This window comes from Rattus norvegicus, chromosome 16, assembly GCF_036323735.1.
Source record: "Rattus norvegicus strain BN/NHsdMcwi chromosome 16, GRCr8, whole genome shotgun sequence".
NCBI lineage: Eukaryota > Metazoa > Chordata > Mammalia > Rodentia > Muridae > Rattus > Rattus norvegicus.
The window spans coordinates 50,716,174-50,724,449 of record NC_086034.1 but is presented as its reverse complement, the minus strand read 5'-3'; the positions used below and the strand labels follow the sequence as shown (position 1 = coordinate 50,724,449).

Below are 8,276 nucleotides of genomic sequence, written 5' to 3'. Positions count from 1 at the left end.
AGCCACTGGCCGTGTATCCATCCCTCTAAGGTAAAGCTAGGGAAGCTTTACAGATGCCAATGAGGGTCCAGGTGCCATTGAGTTCTCCTCAGCCCCTGTACCCTATCAGCCAAGCCCCAGACCCTGGCTGGAATGAAGTCTGGGCTGAGGGTGGGCATGAGGACATTTGGACTGCATAGCCTTCCACTGAGTCTGAGGCAATTCCCCGTTTTCAAGTGGAACTGAGTCTCACAGACTTAGCTGCTGGCACATGCACATGCACGTATGTGCGTGTGTGCGTGCATGTGTGTGTGTGTGTGTGTGTGTGTGTGTGTGTGTGTGTGAATGGATATGCTTTCCAATATGCTCACACACACACACACCATTTTCAGAGCTTTCTTGGGGTAGCATTATGAGTTCACACTGGTGCTTGGAGACCATCAGGATGAGCATCCTTCCTAATAGGGTCTCCGAAGAGAGAGGATAGAGGTAGCTTCTGTCTTGTTACTCCTATCTGGGGAACGGACAGCCTGCTACTCTGAAGCATTCTTTAGGGATCTGTGAACATAGCAAGTAGGTATATGAGTGTGTGTGTGTGTGTGTGTGTGTGTGTGTGTGTGTGACTCTTTCACTGGCCACTGAGCCCCAGGGCTCTGCCTATCTCTGTCTCTGTCTCTCCAGTCCTGAGAGCTTGTGTAGCAAGCACCTTACTGAGGGAGCTCTCATGGTTTTATTATTGGTCCGGTTGTTTTTGACTACCTGGATCTAGAAGTATCTAGTGAGGAGGGTGTGTGTGAGTGTAGATTTGCTAGATTTAAGAAGGCCCCCCTAAGTCCCCCATATTTGTGTGTACCAGAAACCAGAGAGGTAGTAAGATGAGGTCACGTGGGAGTACACTCTGTTCTCATGGATTTGTGGTGGCTGCTGACAGGGGACACATACCTAGAAACCGCTGAGGGGAAGGTTGAGTGCTGACGGTGGCAGACTAGAGCAGTTTTGAAAGCCTAGGGTGAACAGTTCTTTCTTGACCACAAGGAAGAAACTGGAGGCAGTGGGGGATCCTCCCTGGAGTCACTGTGACAGAAAGCAAGGGCCTGGCATCCTGGGGCATTGCAAAGCCAACCCAAACATAGACAACATAGAGAAGAGGGAAGAAAGGTTTCCTGCCCACAACAGACAAGAAGTGCATAGGAGTTGTTTGCAAAGCAATGCTCTTCCCAAACAAGGGCAGTGTGGGGATTTTACTCAAAGAGGCTCTGAATATCTAGGGCGTGGTTCTCAATGCTGGCACCCTTTAATACAGTCCTTCAGGTTTTGGGGACCCCGCAACCATAAAGTTAGTCTTGTTGCTGCTTCATAACTGAAATTTAGTTACTGCTAGGAGTCGTTAGGTAAATACGTTTTAAAAGCCCAGGGTGACGAATCACCACAAGGGAGAAACTCATGGAGCCAAAGATGGATCTTCCCCAAGTCACTGTAACAATGCAAGGGACTGGCATCCGGGGATGACAATGTTCCTAGGTAACCCTTGTGAAAAGGTTGTTTGGGGCACCCCAAAAGGGATCTTGACCCATGGGTTGAGAGCTGCTGATCTAGGGACTGGCCCATTCCTGAGCCTACTCACTACATGGTTCAAGGTCATCATTTTAAAAGGAAAGGTAGTAGACGCATTTTGGGGCATGCTTAGCTCGAGGTCACGGTGCACTTGTTTTTAAAAGGTTAGAGGTGAATGTTCGAGTGACTTCAGAAAGATTTGGCTTGAATTGTATTAACCTTGGAGTTTGCCCAGGAGGGTGCCTGCTTCACAGTGAGCATCTTCAGACATGCTGGCACTTGAGTGCACACGGAAAATTTCCACTGTTAAAAGCTCCTTCCCCCACCTCCACTCCCAGTCTGTGTCAGAAGGATACACCATACCCTTCCATCCTGTCCTCTTTCTCTTTGATTCAATGGCGGTGTGTGTGTGTGTGTGTGTGTGTGTGTGTGTGTGTGTGTGTGTGTATGTGTGTGTCTGAGAAGTGTGAAAGAAGTTCTCCTCACAGATGGGTTCCAAAGCCACGGCCAGAGTTGCCAGATTTCTCACACACATAAATAAATACAGCTACCTGGCACAGGGTGCCCAGGTGAGTCTGAATCTAAGATAGATAACAAATACAAAATTTACAAAATTTATTTTAGTGTAAATGTGTTCTGAATATTCTCTGGGACACGCTGATACGAGCAGTTTATTCGTTATCGGTTGGAAATTTCTGTGGTTGATGTGTCCTTCCTTTTATCTGCCAACTCCCTTCTCCAGCCCCTCCCTTGGCCATAGTTATTCAGCCCAGTCCCCACAGAAAGGCTGGTGGAGGTGGTGGCTGGCTGGCTGTCCCAGTTAGGGAGGCTCTAGATCCCCTGGCACCCTCCCTGCTGGCTTCCCGCACACTGCCAGCAGCCTGTAGTCTGAACATCCTTTCCACCAGCTGGAAGAGAATCTGGCAGGATTTGAACATACGGGGAGAGGCAAGGGGAGCAAGGGGAGCTTCTGTGGTGCCTGCCCGGGGGCGGGGGGGGGTGCTTCCAGCAGGAGGGATACTGCAATTCCCGCTGAGCAGCACTTGGCATCAGCCTCTGCACTTTGATTCGTTCTATTTTAAACTGTCTTCAATTTCCCTCCTGGGGAAAGGGAGGAGGGAGGCTGGGGAGGTGGCAGTGGTGTGCAGAGAATCAGGGGACTCAGGAGCTGTTGGAAAACCTGAAGCCAGTTGGCAGAGCTGTGCTGAATTCTTAGGATAGGGACAGGACATTTAAGGTGAAAGCCGGGAGCTCGAGGCCTGGTAAAGAAGAAGAGGGTGGTTAGTGTGGCCAGAGGAAGGGCGCTGAGAGACCTCTGCCTAGGAGTAGAAAAGAACTCTGTGGCCTTGGTGTCTTACGTGGTCATGGGGATAAGCTTTGAGAATGCAGCCTGGCACTTGAAAGAGAGATGGTCCTGTTTTCTTAAAACAGAGCCCAGAGGGATAAACAGAGAAGGTACAACCTGAGACGTGCACCAGAGACCCACAGCCAGTATCACGGGAAGCATGTCTGCAGTTGGATGGGAATTCCCAGCAAGAAGGCCTGGTTCCCGGTGTGGGTCTTTTCCCAGAAACCCATTGGCCTGTGCAGGGCATACACTTGCCTCTGGTAGCCTCACTGGCCAAGTATGAGCCGACAAGCTTTTCTTTAGGACTGAGATCTCACGTTTCGGGCCCCAGCAAGGATGGTATCCAAAAGGATCCTTTGGTGGTTGGTGAGTATGGGGCGGTGTTTAATTAAATCAGATGGGTCAGACATGAGATTTAAGACATCAGAGGAAGACATTTGGGGAGTGGGTGTTCTGGATGCAGGGGGGCCTGGATCCTGGGTCAGATGGGACAAGGTTTCTGAGGGAGGAGGTCTTGGAGTGCTCTTGGACAGAGGATATTGATTAGTTCATCCATCCAACCATTCACTGCTCATCCACTGCAGCCACGCACTCACTGGTGACTGGTCCAGGGCCATGGAGGCTGGGGATCCTAACTCAAGGGGTGCCAAAGGGTGAGTCTGGTGCTATGGGGGAGACTCCAGGAAGGAAAGCCGGCCTTTGAAGCCATGCACTGCTGGATTGGAGTTCTGGTCTAGCTTCCCACAAGTGTCCTTCAGTTCAGTTGTCTTCTCCGGAAAACACAATCAATCTACCTTTCAGGGTTAACACTGTTCACCAGAGATGTGGTGTCTGAATCCTTTCATATGGTTCATGGCACACAGTGTGAACTCAGTGAATCCCGGGAGAGCATAGGGCCGACAGAGTGTCTTGAGCTGAATCTGGAAAGTGATTAGGCTTCTTAAGGATTTTATTGTTGCAAAACAAGAGCAGGTGCAGAGGGGTCTTAAGTGTTTGGTCTCCAGCCTTATGTTGTCCTCACGTCACTTGTAGGAGAGAGACAGCTTAGAGTCTGCAGTCGACATGGCTTCTAATCAACCCAAATGTGTGAGCATCGTTCGTGTGTGTCTCAGATTCTGTGAGGGAGAGAATGACTTATTTAGGATGTAAGGATGCTACGGATGCTGAGGAGGGTCATGGAGGTAAGGCGTTTGGAGTGCCAGCCAGTACTCAGTACAGTTCCTGGATGTCTTAGTCGGGGTTGGCTTTCCTGCAAAAAGTATCATGACCAAGAAGCAAATTGGGGAGGGAAGGGTTCACTCAGCTCACACTTCCACATGGCTGTTTATCACCAAACAAAGTCAGGACTGGAACTCACACAGGGGAAGAACTTGAAGGCAGGAGCTGATGCAGAGGCCATGGAGGGATGTTACTTACTGGCTTGCTTCCTGTGGCTTGCTCAACTTGCTTTCTTATAGAACTCAGGACCACCAGCCCAGGGACGGCACCACTCACAATGGGCTGAGCCCTCCCACCCATTACTAATTGATCACTAATTGAGAAAATGCCTTATAGCTGGATCTCATGGAGGCATTTCCTCAAGGGAGGCTCCTGTCTCTGTGATAACTCCAGCTTGTATCAAGTTGACACACAAACCCAGCCAGTACACTGGGATAGTGAATGTCTATCATTGCTCAGGGGGACCAGGCACAGGTTATCTTGTAACCAAGGCCATAGCCCACAGCAGATGAGAGATGAGGTTAGATCACAAGCCTGCACTGGATACTGCTGACTTCCATCTTGTGGATGCTGGTGGGAAGTGATCATGTCCTCACTTGTTACCGGAGTTTACGCATGGAGAAAGACCAAGGCCAGGTCTGAAGGATGCCTGTAGCCAAGGGAGTGGCTGATGGAGAGGTAGAATGTGGAAGGAGCTGAAGTTCTGGGCACCAGAGACTCGAAAGTTCTCAGGTGGGGGGTGTTGATGGAGGGAGCCTGCCCTTAGGAGCTACAGGTTGTCATTGTGTGCCCCAATGCCTGTCTTAAAAGAACACCATGTTTTAATTTACTGAGCTTAATAAGACAAAAGGGGACCTCCAGCTATTCCGTTTCTGTGAACATAGTTTGTTTCTGCTCTGTAGTGAAGCCAGCCCAAGGAGAAGGATGGGGTGAGGAGGGACCACCACGGGAGCTGGTAGGTGGGGTACAACGGACTCCATTACACTGAGAGTGAGCCCAAAGCCACGGGCATCACAGGAGCTCATTACCTGCTGCCTCTACTTAAAGCTGTTAATTAGCTCTTCAATAATTTAGATAATCTTTAAATGGCTGCAGCTTTTAAATTGAAAGCTTATTTTCCCAACAAGGGCTGAGTTTCCAGGAGCCAACATTCAGATATTTTGCAGAATGAAGAAGCCATTTTGTATTTTGTAAGGTATCTGGAGTATGGACAATGAATGAGGCATCCTTAACTAGGGAGTACAGTTCTGGGCCACATTGATCGAGGACCCAGGGGACCAAGAATCTGGGCTTGCTTGTGATTTGGTCACAGGTGGGCCCAGACTGGCCATGGTGTCATCGAGAGGAAGAGGGGATAATGTGGAACCAGAGGCCCCAGTGTGGTACCCTGTGCAGTAGGAATAAATAGTAAGTGCAAACCTTCAAGGATGCGAGATGGTGGGGTTCCTTCAAAAGTGGGGGGCCTTCCACATTGATTATAGGATGCGTTTAGCTCACTGGGGATACCTGAGAGCATTGGTGTAGATATCTGGAAGATAGGGCTTTGGGCTTAAGCTTTCTGTGCTAGGAGGCCATGTGCATTATTATTTTGTTTATTGTTCTTTCTGCAGTAGCTTCGGACCTCGGATGAGTTACCAGCCTGCCTGGTGGCAGACACAGCCTCACAGGAAGACTTGGGACACATTGTTGTCTGGACTGAAGCTCAGGGAGGATCATCTTCGACCCGCACTACTGAGACCAGGACCCAGAGTCTCCCCTCAGCCACCACCTCGTCCTCCTTTTGTCTGGAGCTCAGTGTGTGTGTGTGTGTGTGTGTGTGTGTGTGTGTGTGTGTGTGTGTGTGCCTACCAAGTATACATGTGGTGTTCTGACCTCTGGCCAAGCATCGCAGGGAGAGACCTTAACCCTGCTCCACAGAAATTTGACTCTACACAGCATGGATCAACACAAGACCCGGACGAGTGGCCCCTAGGAGCCATCTAGAAAGCATGTATCTTTCCAGGGTTCTGTTCAAAGACTTGACAAAAACCAACTAAAGTAATCTTATAGCAATCTCATGGATCTGGGAATCTCCACTGTGCAAGAGAGAAGTCCCAGAATGCCAAGTCACACATCCAAGAACTGGGGTCTGTCTCAGGGACACGGCTGCCTACGCTCTATTCTCTGGAGCTCCCCATCCAAAATGCTCTCAGACTCTGGCACCCCATTGGCTCTTCTCTCGCTTTCTGGTCTTTGTTATTGAAGTGGTGGGTCATAGGAATGGTGTGATGACACCAGGCTATCCAGGGACATCTCTGACTAAAAGGAGGAGTCCACCCAATGACAGCAGAAGTGGGTGTTATCTCAGCCTTGTGTCTTAAGTGACTTTGGGGACAATGATGGGAGGGAAGGCTCAAAGCAGAAGTCTTGACCCACTTGAAACATGAATAGAACTGAAGAGCAGAGGCAGTGGGGGGAGGGAGGTGTCTGTCCCACCCTAGTAGAGAAAAAGAGTGTTTTGTGGGAGAGAGGGGAAAGAGGAGAGACAGACAGAGACAGAGACAGGGACAGACAGTGTTAGTCTTCCTAGAAACCAGAGCTCAGTTCAGGGCCCAGATAGCCTATTAGAGCAGCAGTTTTCAACCTGTGGGGCTAGACCTGCTTCAAGAGAGAGAGGTCCAATGGCCCTTCCACAGGTCACCTAAGACCATCGGAAAGCACAGATATTTACATTATGATTCAGAGCAGTAGCAACATTTCAGTTATGGAGTAGCAATGAAAAGAATTTTATGGTTGGGGAGGTCACCATAACACGAGGGACTACATTAACGGTCACAGCATTAGGAAGGTGAAGAACGTCAGAGTGTAAGAGCCATCTGGGGTTGCAGCTGGATCCTACTGATGGTTGTGAGGGGATGGCTGTCTTCAGAGTCACCACAGGCACTGCTTTAAAGGGCTCTGCCCTGGATCATCAGTTTCTCAGTGCGATTCCAGATGCTAATGAGGGTTGGGGGTTGCTCTCACCAAGTATGAGGGGTTTGGATCTGGGAGGGACGCTGTTTATACAGGGCAGCTCTGCAGGGGTTCGGGGATGCACCCCTCCCAAGGAGACATGAGATAACTGTGAGGTTCTCTCACTCCGTAGCCTCTTGGGGGCTCTTGCCACTCTGAGAAAAGCAGCTGAGACACAGTGTGATCCTTACAGGTAAGAAGTACCACAATGTGCTACCCCTGGTTCTGGATCAAGTGGTCTCGGTTCTGGCGATCATCTGGGGTGATCATTAGTAGTGTTGTGAAGATTCCAGACATTTCAGAGTACTGAGCAGGGCCAGACAGAGTAAGGACCCTTCCTGCATGCATACCGCCTCCTGGCTCAGTATACGCTTGGGCTGTGAGGCAGCCAGGAGAATGGAACAAAATTGTGGTCCATCAGGTACAGACCCAAGGACGCTGAAGCCAGGGAGGTGGCGGAACAATGTAGAACAGTATTCCATAGGATTCTCACGTGATTCAAAAATCACCGACTGTTCGCACCATCTTAGAAGGATGAAGTTGCAATGGTGGAATGATAGAAGTCTGGGAGAAAAGTCCTGTTTCTAGGGAACACTCCTAACAGCTCAGAGACCTCAACTATGGGGCATCTAGAAACTCCTCCAGAGATGTAAAAAGGCATCAAGCTAGAACTATCCCGAAGTCTTCGCCCTAACTTTTCTGCCAACCCTCTTTTCACGCAGTGCACGCGCGCGCGCGCGCGCGCACGCACGCACACACACACACACACACACACACACACACACACACACACACACACACGGCTTATGGAGCTGCTCACTTTAAAGATGGAGAAAACTGGTTGAAAACACGTGGCTGCCTTCAGCCAGGCAAAGCCGAGACTGAGTGGGTCTTTTCTGCTCCGGCCCGCTCCCAGTTCCACCGCCCCTCTAGGGACCTTCTAAAGTTTGATTAACTAGAGTGCTAATTGGCGGAGGCTGCAGACAGAGCTGGAGCATGGCAAGGCTAGTCGTGTTTTCTTTGATTTACAAGAGCCAGCAAGGCTACGTCCACAGTTTAATGAGCGGGAAGTAATTGGGAACCTGTTGCCTTCAAAGAGCCCCGAGCCGGAGCCTGCCTCCTCTGCCCTTACTACTGGCATAGAACACCGCCTCTAGGTGTGACTGTGGATGAGGAGGTCTGGGAG

At 50.0% G+C, this 8,276-nt stretch overlaps 2 long non-coding RNA genes across 4 annotated transcripts; one reads left to right on the top strand and one right to left on the bottom strand.

Moving 5' to 3' along the window:
- The first annotated feature begins 237 nt into the window (after positions 1–237).
- On the top strand, positions 238–6,445 carry LOC102552563 (uncharacterized). 3 transcript variants are annotated; one of them, XR_005494836.2, is made up of 4 exons: positions 238–2,102; positions 2,965–3,247; positions 3,914–4,062; positions 5,710–6,445. It is a non-coding gene; the product is annotated as an uncharacterized LOC102552563 (long non-coding RNA). The 3 variants fall into 3 exon arrangements; XR_010058699.1 differs by lacking the exon at positions 238–2,102 and having other exon boundaries at positions 2,579–3,247; positions 3,914–5,506; XR_360451.5 differs by lacking the exon at positions 238–2,102 and having other exon boundaries at positions 2,661–3,247.
- On the bottom strand, positions 3,813–4,791 carry LOC134482500 (uncharacterized). The gene is made up of 2 exons (XR_010058700.1): positions 4,696–4,791; positions 3,813–3,996 (listed from the first exon to the last, which is right to left on the bottom strand). It is a non-coding gene; the product is annotated as an uncharacterized LOC134482500 (long non-coding RNA).
- Positions 6,446–8,276: the final 1,831 nt, after the last annotated feature.